Source organism: Dermacentor silvarum, chromosome 4, assembly GCF_013339745.2.
Source record: "Dermacentor silvarum isolate Dsil-2018 chromosome 4, BIME_Dsil_1.4, whole genome shotgun sequence".
Taxonomy (NCBI): Eukaryota; Metazoa; Arthropoda; class Arachnida; order Ixodida; family Ixodidae; genus Dermacentor; species Dermacentor silvarum.
The window spans coordinates 207,236,084-207,255,885 of NC_051157.2; the positions used below are offsets into that span (position 1 = coordinate 207,236,084).

The following is a 19,802-nucleotide window of genomic DNA, read 5'->3' on the forward strand; positions in this document are numbered from 1 at the left end:
GCATAAAAGTGAGTAATAGTTGGCGCGGTTGTACACGGCTGCATTGACTCGCATCCAGTAGTGTTTATTTGTCATGCTCAAGAAGTGCTACTGGGCAGCCATAACGTAAACCACATAGCCTCGCATATATTTTTTATCGTTTATAACTAAAACTCGCAATAGTGCTTTCATAACTTCTGAAAACGCATTATACTTGATTTCACCTCCAATGTGGATCTTAAGATTTCCTTCACGTTTTCTTAATACAAAGCGGATGTACTCACAGCATGTGCAGATGCATGCATGAAGCGTATCGTTGCAATCTGGTCGCTCGTTTCCAGGGCATGAATTTCCCGGGTATGGGCATGTACTGTTTTTGTCAACTGAAATATAACACGCTTAATTTCAATAATGTGGGCATTATGATAACTATTATCATTCGAAAATAACATACATTTTCTGATTTCGCTGGATAGAACGGCCGCTAGTGATAAGCTCTGCCCTTTTAAAGTTTTTCCCTCAGTGATTACTCGATGGCCAATATATGAAAACATATTTTCAGCCAGAGATTGATGCAAGATTTACTGAGTCCCGCAGTGAATTGTAGTCGTATTACGAGAAAGAAGATGTCAAACACTTGAACAATAATTAGTCGCTTGAAAATCATTTTCTGGTCTGTCAGAGGTCCACTAAGTCGTCATATTTTATTTGCCACAGCTACCAACAAAGCTAGGCTGTTCTGTTATAGGTCATTTAATTTTAAACCACCTAATCTATGGTATACAGCGTTATAAATGTCAGATTGGTTCCTCGAATTCTATACCATAATCTTTATAGGTGGCGCCATCGTCAATGATGGTTCAGCAACTTTTCTTCAAGATGCGGCATATTTCAGTTGCCTCCACCTAGCGTTAGCTTCGAGAAAAGTCTTATCAACCGCTTCTTGGAGCACGGATGCGGAATAATACGGCAGCGACCACATCACCGGCAGCGACCGCGTGCAAATGAAGTGGTTTCGTAGTATCCCTCACGTGCAAGTTGTGTTCACTGGACAGCATTAGATCCGTTGCTGGAAGACACCTGCACGCACCTGCCATGACCGACATAGGAACAATGTGTTAGAAAGTTAAATTATGGGGTTTTACGGGCCAATACCACGATCTGATTATGAGGCACGCCGTAGTGGGGGACTCCGGAAATTTAGACCACCTAGGGTTCTTTAACGTGCACCTAAATCTAAGTACACGGGTGTTTTCGCATTTCGGCCCCATCGAAATGTGGCCGCCGTGGCCGGGATTCGATCCCGCGACCTCGTGCTCAGCAGCCCAACACCATAGCCACTGAGAAACTACGGCGGGTAGGAACAATGTGTTATGGAACGAGTAGAATAAATAATACGCTGATCTAACGCGCTGTTCGCATCGGTTTGAGCGAAGCTTTCATTGTTGTTTGCGAAACAAACTTCGCTAAACTCGCTAAACAAACTTGCGGTGCTCTGTCATGCGCATCTAACGCATGACGACGATGAACGATGAACAGCAGGACGACGACTATTTGACGACGTTGACATAGAGACGCTGCAACCACTAATAACTACATGACGATGATAGAACGATCACGACGACATAACAATGACTGCATGACGATGGTAGAATGATGACGGCATAAAACACTCCAACAACAATGTCAAAATGACGATGACCAAACGACCACGACAGCCTGACCACGATGGTGTAATGACATCATTATGACGCCGGCATGGCAATGGGATGACGACGCTGATGGCGATGGTATAACGACGATGGCATGAAGACAATGAGATCACGATGACTTGACGACGATGGAACGGCTATTCTAAAAAAAACTGCGGCTCCAATCCACGCTTTGGAGGTGGTTGGACAGCGAAGCTGTTAACGACACCCGCAACGATTATCCATTGTGACGTCACTAGAATTCACACACGTGGCTCTACAAAGAGTGAAACCAGAGGCAAGTGAAATGTACTTAACCACACCCTTTATTACTTCACAACAACATTATATTCACGCTGTTCTTCTGGCCTCTTTAGTTTCCGTGGTCTACCCATGGGAGCCTGGAATGAACCGAATAAGTTGCTAGACCGTGATGACGTCACAACGTGATTTCTATGCAGTTGGGTACTTTTCCACGCGGAGTTGCTTACGCAACCGTAATCTTTACTGGGAAATACGCGGGAGAAGGAATGCTGTAACGACACCCACAACGATTACCCATTGTGACGTCACTTGAATTCACACACGTGGCTCTACAAAGAGCGAAACCAGAGACACTGGTTTCAGGAGGGTTTTGAATGATGTCAACCCCTTTTGAAGCAGCTGCAAACCTAATCTTTACCGGAATGCATCGGAGGGTGTTCCCATTGTTCACACGCACTTTATCATCCATTATGTGGTTTTGGTGGTTCTCTTGCTGTTTTTATTTCGAAAACGAGTGCTGAGCTGTATGCCTAATTTCAAAGGAAATATGCTTTGTCTATCCAATTTTTAGCCTGGCGTTTTTTGCTTACGCCGACACGAAGATTTCCTTGGCTGGTAGAGGTATACAGCTTTGCTGTAAAAGGATGACAATCGTATGACAATGACGGCGTGACGACGACTGCATGAAGATAAAGGTATGACGACGCTGGAATAACGAGAACTGCATCGCGACGACAGCGTAAAGGCAACGCCTTAACGTCAACGGCATATAGCGACGGTGTGAATGCAGGTGACGGTGTGAATGCAGGTGACGAATTGACAGCGAAGGACTGACTTCAATAACGAGACGACGAAAATTTGTATTGGAGCTCGCGTCTGCGGCTGCGTAGATTATCTGCCACCCGGGCCATCTCACTTCTCACATTGGTCTGCACTATATCCAGGTCATCAATAATGCAAGACAGCAGCTCGCAGCTTTCTCATACCTTGCTTTGTACTACAGCCGCTAATAGAGAGAGAGAAAAAAAAGGCAAAGGAAAGACAGGGAGGTTAATCAGAAGTTATCTCCGGTTGGCTACCCTCTAATGGGGGAGGGGGAAAGGGATGCGATAGGAGAGGGAGACACTGCGTGACAGTGCCCACAGAAAGAGTTCTGTTTTGTGTGTGCGATTTTCTTTTCTTTCCTTCCTTTTTTATTTTTTTTTACAACCGGTAATGGTGTGCGCTATACCCTGGACATAAATCATCCATAGCAGTTGCCAGCACCTGACACCTACCCATTGACACCTGACACCTAAAAAACCTGACGCGTACCCATTGGCACTTACGTAGTGGCTCAAGTAGTTTTGTCATGAATAGGGCAGTCAGCGGCAGGGTGGAGCCAACAGCCGAAAACTTCGGAGAAGAGGCAAATAAAGCTTCGCTATAAAACAACGCGAAGTATTACAATGAATAACACAATGTCTCCTGGCGTGTAAGCCATACGCCGTTGCACTGATAGCTTATAGGAAAGATATATCGGAGGACTGGCTCTCACTCCCACCTGCAAGTCGGGGACATTTAGAAGAAACTAGGAGGGCAAGGCTCGAGATCAGTATGCAAAAACTGAGATCCAAGGAAGCGACTTTCTTTGATCTGGAGAGCTGTTCGTGCCCTACCACCGGCACCACAGCTGCAGTACCTGTTTCGTAACCTAGCTTTACATCTAAATTGCAACGACGACGCGTAATCCGAAGATTATCGGTGACTCGGCGCAGCATGCACAATGGCGGCACAAGCGCCAAGGCATCGGTGTGCACCACCGATTGCAGACGATCGCCTTGACGTGACATTCACGCTTGATTGTGATCTCTAATTTCACTGCTTAAGGTCACCTGGATCTGACAGTATCATTTCTTCGGCTAGTTTCTTATCTCATACCAAGTACAAAAGTAACTGTGCTTCCTTATAAAATTTGATATGAAAGTATGTCGCTGTTCATGCACGCTGGAAGCGGAGTCACATTGTGGCTCTACCAAATCCTGGTAAGTCACCTTATCATGTTTCTTCTTAAAAGCCCATCGCGTTAACAACAGATAGGCAACAGATAAAACCATCCATATTATTCGGGAAACGTCCGAGACAAAAAGGCGCGTCTTGCTTTGAGCGATAACATGTTACATTTGTTAGCAGGGGAAATGCGTGCGTGTCAATATGCATTGTTTTATCTCTTTATTCTCTCTTAGGCGCATATCTTATATTACTACATTGCAATGCACCGGCCACTAGTCAGATTAGGCTATTGTTCCAAATATTTTATAATTTTTTATGTTATTCAAAATGAAATTAGATCGATCATACTGTGGTCGACGCCCCATCCACAGGTCGTACTACCCGTTCCCAGATTAGGAAAGAAATCAAGAATGCCAACAGCTGCTCTCCAAGAACTAACTTTGTCCTACATAAATGAAAAATACGGTGACCCTTGCCCTGTTGCACAGGGGACACGGGAAATGGAATGGCCACTTCACGAGACGACTCCCAACACATCCCTTTGCCGTCGCATGGCCTGCCGTGTGCGAAGTTCCTGGCGTTTTAAGGCGATAGTGTTAAGGGCCCCGTGTCACAGAAAATCCGGCGTTGGCGTAAGCATCGGCTTCTGGCGGAAATAATCATGCCGAACCACGTCATCCCGAACCACACCGACCGGGCGGGCCCTTCGTGTGGCGCAAGGCTTTAGGGAACAAAAATTGAATTTCGCAAAGTACAATACGCCAGAAAAATCGTCAAGTACGACTTAACCACAACCTACAAACGTGATAACGTCGGATTTTCATTTGAATATACGAGAAAAAAAGTCTGATAAGCAGCCAGGCATCTTTGAATGCTATCGCGTTTCACTCTTAAAGGCGAAGCTTGAGCGTCCTCCAATTCTCATGGTGTTTCGCTGTACTTTGGTTCTAGGCAAGAAGGTTTAAAAAAATATTTTTTAAACCTCCTCGGTTCTAGGCCACATTGAGGGGAATGTTGAAAACCAAGCCTTTATAAATTTCTATCGGGCCCCATGTCGCAGAAAATACGGTGTATACGTGTCGCCGTCAACGGCGTCCAATAACGCTATCGCGTTCTACTCATAAAGGCGAAGCTTCAGCGTACTCCAAGTTTTTATTTAGCGAACAAGACAAACTTTTTGGATAATAATTATCGCCATAATCAAAATTTGCTTCAGGCGTTACCTGAACTGCCTGCCGTTACTACATCCGAACAGGAAGTAGATGTGGAAAAAGACAGGTGAATACGCACGCCTATTGGTTCTCTCTTACAGCCAACCGTTACGGACTTTTTGCAGCGGCTTTCGCCGAGTGCAAACAATTGACGCGGCCCTATAAACACTAAACATCCAGCTTGCTGATGATGCGCGGCGACATAACTCCGCATTATGGAAAGTATTGTCTAAGAGTGCACGCCGTGACGCTCGTTTCTGTTCTGGTTCTAAATCACTTTTCGTGGATCCCATTACACCCTAATAACTATGAACTAACGAACTCAGCAAATATAGTGATAATATGGCCGAATATGTCTTTACCGAAGGCGGTTTCAAGGCTAGTTCACAGTATTATCTAGGTTTGTCAATAGCATATGTTATTCGTGTTTTTGCATTTTTAAAGCCGAGTACTATTGAAACATACTGAATAATGTGACACATGCGATAGTGTCCTCTTATAAATAAATAGACTATGTCTCTGCAGTATTTCTGAGGAATGCAGCTGGATTCTTTCACCTATTGAGAGTGGGGATGAAAGAGTACAACTGACTTCCTTTAACGTAGTTCATAGACGTAATTCTATAATATCTGTCAATCGCAACTTTAGCAAAATTCAAAGGGAAAGTCAGAAGTACGCTAGCCACGACCAATTTGGGCTGGTTTCAGCACTGAGAAGAACGATAATTCATTGTTGCCATCTCCGTTTTCAAAGGAGTATTTTTGAAACTGGTACTACAACTGCTCTTTGCTGAGTCTGACACTTATAATTTCTGCATGCTTCCATAGGTAGCACATGAATCTGAAAAAAAGTCTCAGTTTCGCCCGAAAGGCGAAGCATCGATTGCGATAGCAATTTAGTAGACAGCTATACGAGGTAAGGACATTACTTTTATCGTCCGTATAAACTTGCAAACATACGCTTACTAACTAAATTAACAAGCACGGTGTCACGTGCGCAAAGGTGAACATGAACACATCTCGCTCGATGACCACAGAAGCTCGCTGTCGAAGCGCTGCATTCAGGAAGCGTCGCAGCAGCAGCAAGCGAATTGACCTTCGTGCTGTCTCGCTTCACCGCCAACTAAACGTTGAACGCGCAGCCCATACGAATCTAGGGGCCCTAAGCTTACTTTGACCACATTGTAGATCGTTTTGGGAGCCCGCGCTGCCGCACCGTAAGCAGCAGCCGCTGCCGGAGTAGAACGCCCCCGTGCCTCGCGCGCCACAGAAGACGGCGCGCTTCCGCCCCGCCTTTCTCCCTCGTGCCGCGACATTGACCCAACGATCTTCGGCTGACCCTCGCAAGCTTTCACTGGCACATTCAGTGCACAGCGCGCGGTGATGGTGTTACCGTTTGTGATTTACACGGAACATCATGGCGACGACGACGTCTGAAATGCGCTTGTAGTCTCCATATAATCGCTATCGCAATAAAAAGACGTCAATCTTACGCTAAGAATTTGACCGCGGCTGTGTTCACTTGTTGCACGCATATCGTGCGAAAGGTCGATGCAGGATGCTGGAATAAGTACAATAAACCTTTCCTTGCGGAGTAAGTCCCAAGCGAGCAAATCTTGAACGCCAAAAAAAAGCTTGACCCTGGAACAGGCGCAGCTTCTAATGCAACGTGTAATCTTACACAAATACCTAACTATGAAAGTAACCAACCAACATTTATTCGAAGGAACGAACACTAACATACGAAACCATGCTATTTCGTTGAACGAACCTTGTTTTGAAAGCTACGCGAAAGTTAGAATTCACGAGACTTTGCAAGCCGTACTATTTTTTCAACATGTGCTGAAAATGTATTACGTACAATAGAATTTCAGTGTGGCAGTCCCACACCCACGTGTGTTTACATTGCACTGTTTTCTGAATGTAACCAGCGTTATAACTATTCAATTTCTGCGTGAATTAAGCTCTTGACATCCTGTTATTCGTGCGTGAGGATTTGTTGGGCTGCTAAGCACGAGGTCGCGGGATCCAATCCCGGCCATGGCGGCCGCATTTCGATGGGGGCGAAATGCGAAAACACCCGTGTACTTAGATTTAGGTGCATGTCGAAATTTTCCGGAGTCCATCACTAAGGCGCACCTCAGAATCAGTTCATAGTTTTGGCACGTAAAACCCCATAATTTAATTTTAAATTTTTAGTGTGTGAGGATTGTTCCATGCACTTCTAGGACTACTGATTTGTCATAAAATTTTAATTAGAAATTCCGTACGTTTAGGAATTCTTGCTATGATCACACCGCACATCGAAATTTCATGTTTGACCACACCGCCGATATTAATACACGTATATAATGATTGATACCCTAGGCGATACAGTGGAAGGTATATTCGACGGCTGACCGTAGAGGGAAGTAGAGGGAAATTCACATAAAGCAACCAACGCGTGTGCTAGTCACTCTGACTACAGCCAAGTACCGTCGCTTTTTCGGTGAAGCAAAATATTTCCAAAATAAATGGTTTTAGTTTTTCACACTGGCCATCGTTCACCTGGCTATCTTTGTGCCTCTGATTGCATGTGGAATTGTGTACATAGCCGGAAAAGAATTTGTGTTAATTAAATAAATCTGCAAAGCAGAGCTGTACTTGGAAACATTGCATTCTAAAATATGTTGTTATCGCTAATGGATTGCTACCTCAAAAATATTGCTACTCTTCTGAAAGCAGGTTGCAGAGAAAACTGTAGGTGAGATTCCCGGTTTAATTTTGACAAAGGTGGCATATAAATATTCAACTTCACTTAGGAGCAAATAGCGGTTTTTCATACTTCCCGCTTTAAAGTGCGGCCTTTAAAACTGTGACTTGGCGCTTAGCAGCAGTTTGTTTCGGTGTCAAGCGTTGATATTTCCGAATACCTCGTGTAAACCATTACAGTTTTAAAGGATCACCGCTAGCCAAGCTATTTCTATAATAAAATGGCAAATTTCAATCTCCACACTCACAGAAAATCGTATTAATGGCTAAATGTGGCCCTGTGTGAAGCATGATTTTGCACAGCAAATGCAGTTATGGCTGTAAAACGCTAATGTCACTCTTTAGCATACTACACGGAACGCCAATAAATTCTCACCACAGGAGCAAACTCGCGACCCGCCACCATCTCCCATGCAGTCTGGCTTCTCGCCTGGAGGGCACGTCATGGAAGTCGATGACACCACTGCACATCGAAAGAAAGTTCAATCAGAGACATACATTCCAATCAGAAAACTGCCATCTAGCTGCTGAAACACTTTTACTAGACTCAAATGTGCGATCTTTCATATGTATCACAAGCATTGAACTCAGTAAATGTAAAAACTGAATTATGCTAACTGGAATGGAGTTCGAAACACCAAGGCAATATTTGAACATAAAGATTGTTCGACATGCGCATAGTAACTTGTAATATCGGGCACCTTCACGCGCTAAAAGAAGAACCGTCATATTAGGCAAAAAGACGTCTTTATGTCCTCTTCCAAATCCTTGAATTTAGTTATTTTGACACAGATAGCTGCAGAGAGATCATTATTAAAACGAGCTCATAACAACCCTTTTAGGTACCTCCTTTATTCAACCTCAGATTTCCCAATGACACATTATATGTTTAGAAATAACCGTGGCAAACTTTACAAGAACTTCTCCGTGTACATTCAATAAACGCTAATTTAGCATTTCTAAAGCGGGTGTCGGAACAAACAAACCTCCCCCCTACGAAGCTTACTGTGCATAGAGAGTATGTAAGCAATCCGGGCTGAGCTAACAGCTGCGTTCCTGGTCTAGGCAGGCGAAAACAAGACTGACTTACTCCGGTGCCTCAGGCGTGGTACCGGTCGAGAGCAGAAGCCATTGATATTGCTACACTAGCACAAGTACAGCTTCTACCTACACCACCCGACTTCTGTACTGGTATTTATTTATTTATTTATTTGTTTATTTGAACATACTGCTAGCCTCACATTTGAGGCTGTTGCAGGAAAGGGGCAGGATACATATTGAAGAGAACACGGTTTAGGTAGGCACAGACATAGATAAGTTTAGGTGAACAGGGCAGTAAATATGTACTCTATATTCATTATACAAATGCTATAAAACGAGGGGAAAAGTAGTAACCGGCGTGTATATATATATATGTATATATATATATATATATATATATATATATATATATATACATACACGCCGTAATTTCTTTCTCCTCGACCCGCTCATCTTCTCAAGCACGTTTGTTACGCTGCTTTCTTCTCGCCGCCGCCGTGTATATATATATATATATATATATACACTTATACACACACATGTATACACATACACACCCACATATATATCAGGGCAGAAAACAAGACACTGCGAAGTGATTCAAAATTCCATTGTACGACACAGCGCGCCTGCGTGCATATAGTAGCTACAAAGCACTGTTTGTTAACTTGGCGATAAAGGTTTGCAGTGATGTGCAGGTGACAACGTCATTAGGCAACAGATTCCATTCACGGATTGCCTGTGGAAAAAATGAGTACCTGAATATGTCGTTGTGAAATCTGTATTCTGTTAAGTGCTTGGTGTGTTTTGTTCGAGAACTACGTGTATCTGTCTGCTGTAAGCAGTCACTCGCATTTATTTTCATACTACCATTAAGAAGAAGGAAAATAAACTTAACACGAAATAGTCGGGCTCGGTTTGGTATAGTGGGAAGTTCAGCTTGCCTTAATCGTTCTGTAGGGGAGTCAAGACGGCGATACTTATTAAAAATAAATCTAATCTCTTTCCTTTGTACGCTCTCCAATTTTGCTATGTACTGTTTACGGAAGGGAAACCAACATACTATTCCATAATCCAGTATAGAGCGAACTAGTGACAGGTATGCTAAGCGTTTAGTATCTATTGATGTGGATCTAAGCGACCGTTTTAACGTGTATAGAACTGCCAGTGCTTTATTAACAACATACGTTACCTGCTTGCCTCATTTAAGATCTGATGAAATTATCACGCCTAAATATTTATACTCTTCTACTTTCGTCAACATCTGTCCTTGTAAATAATACGCGTAGTTCATGGGCGCTCTTTTATTCGTTACTGTCATACAAACTGTTTTTTCTGTGTTAATCACCATCTGCCACGTTTGGCACCATTGTGTTATATTTTCAAGTGCACTGTTTAAAGTTATCTGGTCTTCACGGCAGGTTATTTCCTTGTAGATAACGCAGTAATCTGCGAACATTCTTACTGTGGCGTTAGTATTAATGTGTAAATCATTGATAAAAAAAAGAAAGAGGATAGGAGCTAAAACGGCACCTTGTGGGACGCTAGATTCATCGACGCAATCAGAAGAGTAGTCTTTGAAACATACATATTGACGTCGACCTGCAAGATAGCTTTTTATCCACTTAGTGACGTTGTTATCACCGAGGTAGTGGATAAGTTTCTGAAGTAATTTAGGATGGGAAACCCGATCGAATGCTTTGGATAGGTCTAGGAATATCATATCGGTTTGACTGCATTTGTCCATTGTAAGCGCTAAGTCGCGGATTGTCTCAATCAGTTGAGTAGTCGTAGATAATCCTTTTATAAAGCCATGCTGATTAGGGACAATTATTTTTTCTACAAATGATACTATATGTTTTAGGATTATATGTTCGAGGATTTTGCCGGCCGTACAAGTGAGCGAGATTGGTCGGTAATTTGCTGTGCTGGTAGTGTCACCGGATTTATGTATCGGGATAACCTTAGCAGTCTTCCATTTCACCGGAACCTCGCCCATTTGCAATGATTTTACAAAAATAATCAGAAAGAACTTTGACATCCATTCCGCGTAGCGCATTAAAAATGCATTTGGTATGTTGTCAGGCCCACAAGATTTTTTTGGGTCTGTTTCAACTAAGAGGGAAAAAAATTCCTGATTCGGTTAAGATTAAGTCATCTAGTTTTGCTGCGTTGCTCGGAAGAGGTTTGAAGTTGGGTTGTTTACCGTTGTCTTGTGTAAATACTGAAATAAAGTATTCATTGAACTCTGTAGCCTTTGCCACAGCTTCAGTTGGTGATGGATTACTGGTATGACGTGACTTTGAATTAAGGTATCGCCAAAACTTAGACGGAGATGTGTTGATAAAATTACTTAAGGTGACATTCATGTATTCATATTTTGCCTTTTTTACGGCTGACTTCAGTGCCAGGGAGTGTTCGCGTATTTTAGTAGTGTAGCCTGGTATGGGTAGTTTATTTCTCAGTTTCCTTAATCTGGCAAGCTTTCGTTTTAGCTGTATTATGTTTCTTGTTATCCAAGGCTTTGTCTTACGTACTGGTTTGATCTTTGTGGGAATATATTTTGATAAGCAGTGCTGAATGATTGTTTCAAATGTCGACCATAATCCATCTACAGAAACTGTAGGATCGTTTGAGAACGATCTAAAAGTTGAGTAAGAGTAATCTAGAGAATCAAGAACGCTGACGTCGTCGGCATTCGCCCAGTCGAAAATTCGTGTACACCCTCTTTGGGAAGGCGGAGGTGCGCCAAACAGTAAATAACATTTAGTAGCTCTGTGGTCCGATATGCCGTCGACAACTTCCCATGAAACACTGTCTTCCGCAATAGCATCACTCACAAACGTCAAATTGAGTACATTCCTGCTTTTTGCAGTAACACATGTTTCTCCCGTATGAGCTGTCTAAGGCCAAAATTAAAACATAGATCAAGCATTGCCTCTGCGTGAGTTGTATCAGTACTGTTATCAAGGGAGTCCCATGCTATACTAGCAAGGTTAAAATGCCCCGTAAGGATTAGCTTTGTAGTATGTGTAAAAAGATTTTCAATATAATTTGCTAGCACGTGTAGCATATCAGGGGAAGTATTAGGGGGCCGGTACATTGTGCCTCAAAAGAGGGAGGACTTATCTATCATGATTTTGCACCAAAGTGCTTCAGCATCAACAATTTCCGGCATGAGTGTGACGTAAATATTTTCTCTTATCAAAATTGCTACGCCACCACCGCGAGAGGACCTATATTTGCGCATGACAGTATAACCCGGAGGAAAGATATCGCTGCTTGGAACATCAAGAGAAAGCCATGTTTCGGTTATTGTTACAATATCAGGTCTATGTTCTATAATAAATGCCTCAAGTTATGTGCTTTTGTTCACAACACTTCTGGCATATATGTTCACTATCACTAGGCTGGAGGGCGTTTCATGTTTAGTCAGTTTTTTTTTCTTTCGGACGACAGGTTTCCTTCCCACGGGCACTCGGGTTCCTTTATGTTTGTCCCAGACGTAAACTTGGCCATTGATTTTAATCTTGTCGTACACAAGTGTAACTTTTTCGCCGCTATCTCGGTTGCTCTCGCTGCTGTTCCAAAGTTTTTTTCAGATGTTACGCACACGGATAGAAAAATTATATGCACAATAAGCTACTTCGCGTATCTGTGTGGTTCTGTGGAGACTGTTGCCTCTGTATGCTAGATTAGCATATTGGGTGCCAAATTCGCTGACAATCAGATCTCAATAAAAGGGCTCTAAAAGAAATTATTAAAATTATGTTGTTCTCTACTACGATCGCCTTCCCAGTTGTAGTATATGTATATGCTAAAATTGCGAAATTGGAATAGTTTTATCAAATTTTGTTTAATATGTGCTCGATCACTCTACACGCTCGTCAAACGTGCATCTCTTAAAGCGCATTGAAAAGTGACTAAGAAAGTTTTCTAAATTGCAAAAATTTGCTGCAAGAAAATATGCATAATTATCATACCGCTTTTCTTCAAATTATTGACACTCTGTTTCTTTGGGTGCAGCGAACGCAACCTTGAAAGCCGACAGGCCTCGAGCTGCGTTGGCTAACAGTTGCCTCACCGACGTAACGCGCCTGTGTTGTGGACAGATGGACAGCCACGATCTGTCTCACATGAATAAGCGTCTACACGTTCATTACAAGCGGAATCATATATGTATTTACAGTAAGAATGTCAGCCTTATGTCACTTGAGCTTTCAGGCAACGTACATACGTGACATTGAAGCAACACTCAAATGACATTGCAGAATATTTGTAGACATACATAGCAGCAGTGCTGTCAGCACTGAAAACCCTTAGATTTATATCTGCGTAACTGATTATGCATTCTAGTAGTTTTCATGTTCCATATGCATGAAAATGTGACACAAGAATTGGGGAAAGCAGCATTGTTTTACGTATATATCTTGTGTATCTTACCAAAATATCTGTGCATCTTACCTTGTGATAAGATACACAAGTTATGTACGTAAAAGAATGCTATTTTTCACCAATTATTGTTTACATTTTCATGCATATGCAACATGAAAAGTACTGGAATGCATAATCTGTCAAACAAATATAAATTTAAGGGTTTGCTGAGCTGTCAGCCGTGTCATGCTGACAGCACTGCTGCACCGGCAGCTGATTTGTCTTGCGGTACCAACTCGCCCTAATACAGTATCTTTAAAGTGTTTCACATGGTAGTTTGCCTGACTTGTCTTGCTGCTGCTGAATGCAAGTAAAAGTGCATTATGCAAAGCTGCAAAGTGGTTCATAAGAATACTTTTTCATTTTGGCTATAACAGCAAGAGAGCAGCATGCACGTCCAGTGTGCAGAGGTTCTCGTATAAAGATTCTCAAAGCAGGAAAGTAAAAATCTTCTACAAATATTCATTTTCTTTAAACATATCATTTAAGCTTAGGCCACAGAAAAAATCAGTTTCGTTGTTTCCGACTTACTGCTCTAAATATCATGTGTCGGTAGCTGCATGTGCTTTCAAGAAATTGCATGATAGCCAACATCAGCTGTTAAGAACGAACACTAGTATGTAGGAATTGTTTGTGCAGGAGGAATATGTGGTGGTTGAATATGTCCCATGAATATGCATTTGTTCACCTTAAATAGTAGTGAATATTGTCACGTAGTAGTGACGCTGAAGTAAACAGTCGTAAAACTGTGTATGACGAAACTGGTTGTTTATTTGGCGAACCTGTGCCCACAAAAGCAAGCTGCGCTGGAAGCACAACGAAAGCGGCGAACACAGTCGGCGATTGTCGAAATCTGATCAGCGGCGAAACGCGTCGGCTTTTATACCTGAGTCATCGAAGGTTCCAGAATAATCCCTGGTACGCGCGCGTCTTCCAGAAAGTTCTAGACAATTCGCGTCGCTCATACAATCAGATAACATAAGCGTCGGTGAAAACAGGCAACTGGAAAGAAGCATCGATAACGTTCTAGAAACTTCCGATACAGGCGCGTCCTGCACCGAGCGATAACGTTTAACATTTGTTAGCCGGTGGAAAGCGGCCATCGGCGAAAGATAAACATGTATACGTGTCAGTATGTCATACACAAACCTGGTTATAATGTCAAACCATGCATTTATTTACCGTCTGCTTACATCATACTGGCAAACAAATAATGACACTTAACAGTAACTTAGAAAAACAATGTGACAAGCACTGATTACCCACTTCAAATATATTTTGATAACCCAAAATATATTTTCCATTAAACATCACGGTCTTGTATCGCATATTAAGACACTCTACTAACAATTTTTTTGCTTTTTGTCGAGTTCCCTTATTTCAATGGCAGAACATAATTTATACTTCTTAATAACAGCACGAATACTGCCCTTCACTTTGCAATGTACAAAAACACAGCACAGTACCACTGCGGTTGGATACTATGTCCTGCCAAGCATCCATCCGGTCTTTTTGCCTAAGCTTGCAGACATGGCAGCAAGTGTGAAGTAGTCAACACAGCCCAGAGGGTAGAATAACAAAGTCATCCAAGCACTGACAGCCAGCCTTCACTTTTGCAGAGGATGGCCAGCACAAGTGTTCCACACATGCCTCCCTCGGTAGCTTCCCTTGCATCCAGAGACCTCACTGGTTTCCGAGTCAATAATGCGGTAACCTGCAGAGACATGAATTACATCATACTATGCAGTGCCATCTGAAAAACTAAAGTAAGCCATGTTTGCTGTAGGAACAGGCTATAAGAATGCTTTTTAACAACTTAAGCTTCGCATAACTGAAACAAACAACAGTGACCTTACGCAGGAGAATAATTCAAAACATCAAAAGCAAATTTCAGTAAAATCTAAAAATTATGGGGTTTTACGTGCCAAAACAACAATATGGTTATGAGCCACGCCGTAGTGGGGGATTTCGGAAATTTGGACCACCCGTGCACCTAAATCTAAGTACACGGGTGTTTTCGCATTTGGCCCCCATCGAAATGCGGCCGCCGTGGCCGGTATTCGATTCCGCGACCTCGTGCTCAGCAGTCCAACACCATAGCCACAGAGCAACCACGGCGGGTATATCAGTAAAACCTAACGATTATAGCCAGAAGTTTGGACACAGGAGCAAGGAAAGCACAATAAACAATACCCACAACTTCCTTTATTGCGCTAAGCAGTTAATACGTTGGTATCAATATATTCCTTTAACATAAAGCTTTCTTGCAATGCCACGGCTGCTTGTTACGTCCAGTTCAGTCTTGGAAGACAACAAAAATTAACAAATGAAGTGAATGCTCTACCACGGTACGAAAACCCCATTTCATTCATGATGAAAGAAAGTTCCAATGAGTGAGTGATAAATTTCACTTGTTGGTACAACATATTGGTGAACTGCAGCACAGATATTGACGATAGAAAAGACGAGACAATAGACGTATGCTAACTTCCAACAAAAAGCTTTATTTTCGACGACCCATGTTTATAGCCGTCACTGATCACATTGCACAACTGCGATTCACACCCTTAGAAAGGTCAACTCTGTGTCTGATAAATGTACAGATGCTGACACACACAGAGCCAAGTCGCGCAATCTTTTCAGCCTCAATAATTTCACGTGTTAGTTGATCACCGCTTCTGCTGACAACAGTGCACCGAGCAAACAATAGTTCACAGGCACACGAACTGCAACGACATGCAAGCCAACTGTCACACACGTTTTTCTTGACATTGTATGAGTGTTCTCTCAGCCGGTCATTGATACAACCTCCTGTTTGACCTATGTACGGTTTACCACAAGAAAGAGGGGTACACTAAACCATGTTGCTAACATAAGTGACGAAGGGACTTTTGTGCTTTTTGTTACACTTGTGTGCTACACTGCGACATTTCCTTTGATTAAACAACTTTATAAGCTTCCGAGGTTCAGAGAAGACAACTTTAACTTTGGAACGATCTGCAGTTTTCCTAATACTGTGAGACAGCTTTTGAATGTATGGTATGAAAGCCACTTTACGTATGTCAGATGCAGTGACAACATGGCAACCACTCGCTTTTCAGAGTAGAGGTCATGTGGTAATTGCACCTGACCGACATAAAAACTGGCCGTGATACCCTACATTTATAAGCTCTCACAATATCAAGAAAATTGCATATCATTCTTAAGTAGTGCATTCAAAGGCAATGTCGTAGCACGCCACACAAATGTAAGAAAAACACCAAATTCCGTTCGTCACCTGTGTTAGCAACGTAGTTTATTGTATCCCTCTTTCTTGTGGTAAACAGTAAATAGGTCAAATAGGACGCTGTATCAATGACCGGCGGAGAGTACTCATACAATGCCAAGAAAAATGTGCGTGACGGTAACCTTCAATGTCATTGTAGTTCGTGTGACTGTGAACCGTCTATTGCTCGGTGTACTGTTGTCAGCAGAAGCGGTGATCAACTAACACGAGAAATTATTGAGGCTGAAATTTTGCGCGACTTGGCTCTGTGTGTATGAGCACACCGTCTGTACAATTATCAGACAAAGAGTAAACTTTCTTCCTAAGGGTGCGAATTGCGCATGTGCAAAGTGGTGACGGACGGCTATAAACATGGGTCGGCGAAAATAAATCTCTTTGTTAAAAGTTGCCGCATGTCTGTCGTCTTGACTCTTCTGTTATTGCCTTCATCTGCACTGCAATTTACCGATAAATTTGTACGTGCATAGAAACTACTGGCTTTAAAGACTATATAGGGAAATGGGGTAAATAGAGGAGAAAGGGAGAAATCACAAAAATTGTCCATCCATGCCTCATGTATGAAGTCCCAGACGGAGTGTGCTGGTCTGGGCTGGTTAGTACTTCATTAGGACGGGAACAAACAGCGCTAGCACGGGACAAAGTGAGTACGACAGACAAGGAGTGACGTGTCACGTGCACTGTAGTGTCGAAATAGACTGTAGACGGGGATTGTAGTGTCGACTGTAGTGAAGGACTGTAGTGTCGCGTGGGCTGTTATTGGCAATTGTCCTTTTTTAAGCCCTAATGTGCAGCGTCAGATATGTTTAAACAATGTCTTCGTAGCCTGGAGCACTCACACAACATATTATTCGTCATCACATCATCATATGCTGAGTGGCATGTCGAGCAGGCAACTGGTGTTGTATCACTTGCTTGTTACGTCCAGCGAGTCCTCAGCTTTGTGGACTTCCATGATATAGTTCTGTGGTTCCTCACTATAGCAGTACAAGATGTTATGGGGTAAGCTTTTGTTGAAAAGATGCCAGTTGGCAAGCCCGCACTTTATCAGAGCATAGCTGGGGCGCGCTTTAACGAAAAAAAGAACAGCAAAAGGAAGTTTTATGTCGGCTACCTACACAACAATACAACGAAAAATCACACATATATACAGTCAACTCTCAGTAACTTGACCTCGGTTAATTTGACTTTTTACTTTCGAACACACTGTAATGTCCAAACAAGAAACCACATATTGTTATCGGAACAAAACACACTTATTCGAATGCATAAGCACATCGCTTTGGTGAATTCAGCCTCCACAGTGTCCCCTCATGCGAGCAGCGGCTACTAAGGTTTGAAAAACAAAAAAATTCAGAAAACAGCTCTACTGCTTCCCTTGATGATCCATGATCAATTCATGAAAAAAAGGCGTCCTTTCTAGATGACAAGTGATGGAAGTTAGTCTGAGCATATTTAATTTTTTTTACACAAATACCGTTTATCGTGATTTTATGCCTTTATATTACAACTTACGCCTTCCCTCTAAAAAAATTGTGCACAATATGAGCACACATCCAGTGTTGTTATTTTTAATCCTTCCATCAAAAAAAGGTCAGTTAGCAGCAGTCATGTTGTATGGTACCCTTTTCCTCCCCGTGTAAATTCTATCCTGAAAAGTTACATGAACTGACCGGCAAACTCATAAGTACACTACAAATTTCACCTAGCAAACACGGCTGGTACTCAGGAAATGCACAAATACGGTGATAGGTATCTGTTGGCATACTGTAGCAATAGTAGGTGCCAAGTTAGCTTCGACACTACTACAAATACTTCAGCTGTCAGGCGTCTACAGTGCTTAAGATACCACAGAAGTAAGTGTAAGTGCACAACAAAAACAAGCGGCGCATCAACCATAAATTTGACTTGAGTAGTGACAACATAGGCTGTTTCGTGTACCTAAAGCACTAGCTAACATGTAGAAAGTATATGCACTAGTATACATAGCTATAGATATTTGCCTACGTAACTTAAATCTATAAGAGTTGCTGTGCAGATGATGCTTGTTCTAGACACTGGTATTTTTGTGAAATATACTCTTAAAATTAGATATAATGCTTTCAATTCATCCACTCAGTAAACGAAGTCTTAAAGATATCATTATAATTTGCACTTGCTGGTTGAACATATTCTGACCTGAGCAGCACCAAGCAGAATGAATAGACCGACTGCCCACTGTGCTGACAGAATACACAGGATGAAACAGAAGATATGAAAAGGGACCCAAAGTATTAGAAATAAGTCTTGACAGCTGTACAATTAGGGCTTGTTGGTTGATCGTCACTAATAAAATTACACTAAAGCCAATCAGAATGTTCTGTGTGGCGTAGTTGAAATCAAATTCACTTGACGAGCAACATTGCAATAGCCAGAAAACACCATAGCAAGAGCAAGCAGCCAGTTTCGCACAATGTTCGAAATAGTGTTCCTTTTTAATGATAGAGCATCAATAAAATGAACTACCTACCAGTTAAGTATGTGTTCTATGCTGTGTTGACCTAAAGTGAAAAATGATGTAACTGGAAACAGACTCACAACTGCTACAATGCCTACTTGCATGAATGGGGATAGCTTGCCAAGAATACTAAAAAATGGGAGAAAAAAAAGCAAGCTTACTAGAATACAATTCAGAACTGTAGTAACTGCAGCACAGTGAATACTGGCCTTCATGTATCATTTCAAGAAGTTTAAGCTCATCAAATGTGTATTTGCCAGTTGCAGTTATTCTGGTAACAAGACAGAAAAGATTGTAAATATGAATGTTAAACAATGGTAAGCACACTGTGTGCTTACACCTATGACATATTTGCCCCATTATACTTACTTCTTACATGCACAGAAGCTGCACAAGAGTGTAGCATAAACACAAAAAATTCGGAAATAAAACCTACAGCATATGAAACAGTTTCAAAACAAGAAAACCAAAATAAAAAGTGATTGAGTGTGTACTAAACAAAATTAAAATGTAACTTTCAGCGAAGCGATTGATGCAAGTAAAAATACTTATCAGGACATGTTAGGTCTAGTTTTATATAGAACAGGATAAGGTGTGCATAACAGCTATGAACACAAATAAACAGCAAGTTGCATAAATATTTGGACTATTTAGTAAGCT

The 19,802-nt window shown here is 42.0% G+C and overlaps 1 long non-coding RNA gene across 2 annotated transcripts in view; it reads right to left on the reverse strand.

Moving 5' to 3' along the window:
• Nucleotides 1-240: 240 nt before the first annotated feature.
• Nucleotides 241-19,802, reverse strand: part of LOC125944917 (uncharacterized) — a 28,881-nt gene continuing 9,319 nt past the window's right edge. For both annotated transcript variants that reach the window (XR_007466604.1, XR_007466603.1), the window contains exons 3-4: nucleotides 8,264-8,350; nucleotides 241-362 (exon numbers count right to left, since the gene is read on the reverse strand). This is a non-coding gene — a long non-coding RNA (uncharacterized LOC125944917). The remainder of the gene's footprint in view (nucleotides 363-8,263; nucleotides 8,351-19,802) is intronic.